Raw genomic sequence first — 1,012 nt, forward strand, 5'->3', positions numbered from 1 at the left:
CTCAGTCTTTGTAGTTGTGCATGGAAGCTGCAGTTGGAAACCAGAACTGGATCTTTCCCTCCCCAGTGAAAAACCTTCTTCAGTGAAACACATCTTGCTTCACTCTTCCTCCAGTTTTGGCTTGATTAGAAATTCATCAGTGGAACACTGAATTTCATCCTTCCCAGGACTATCCCCAGAACTTGTTCAGTCTAACCAGAAAGACCAGGATCTTTTCACTCCAGCTTTCTGGCAAGACCTCATATGAACTATGGGGCAGCTGTGGATCTATCCTGTGTCCTGGTTTTCACACATACACTCTGTGAGCAAATCTGCCATGGCAGAATCAAGTGCAACAGAACTTCATGCTAACTCTTTTATCCTATTTTTCCTTTAATTTTTTTAAATGTTTATTTATTTTTGAGAGAGAGACAGAGTGTGAGAGGGGGAGGGGCAGAAAGAGAGGGAGACACAGACTCTGACAGGCTCCAGCGTCAGAGCTGTCAGCACAGAGCCCAATGCAGGGCTCAAACCCTTGAACCAAGAGATCATTGTCTAAGCTGAAGTCGGACACTTAACCAACTGAGCAACCCAGGTGCCCCAATCTCCTTTTAGATGTTCTGTACTATGGCCAAGAATCTTAGCACTTAGCCCTGACGGCAGGCAAAGAGGAGTAATGCTTTATGTCATTTACTCATCTCCCCAATATTCCTTTCTACTCTTGTCTTTGTTTTACTGTGTAGCCTTTAAAGCCAAAAGGGAGGATTTTTTTTTCCACTGAGGTGCTCCTAAGGACTCCAGAATTAGTGGGAGTCTTAATAGTCCAATATCAGGAAAAACCTTCCAGACAGGGCTTCATGAACCTCCTGTAATTTGTGCTCTGATTTATGTTGGCCCTTCTTATGTCTCCCATATACAAGGGGGTAGGTAGACACAGATTACTGGGAAATACCTATCCTGTCTTGTACTGAAAGCTGGAGGCACAACTTGAGTCATAGATGGTCACACTGAGGGGAGTCCTTTGGAGACATAT

The sequence above is a fragment of the Lynx rufus genome, unplaced genomic scaffold (assembly GCF_022079265.1).
Source record: "Lynx rufus isolate CCGP_SWC_20201006 ecotype Redwood Valley unplaced genomic scaffold, mLynRuf1.p SCAF_1, whole genome shotgun sequence".
NCBI classification, from domain to species: domain Eukaryota; kingdom Metazoa; phylum Chordata; class Mammalia; order Carnivora; family Felidae; genus Lynx; species Lynx rufus.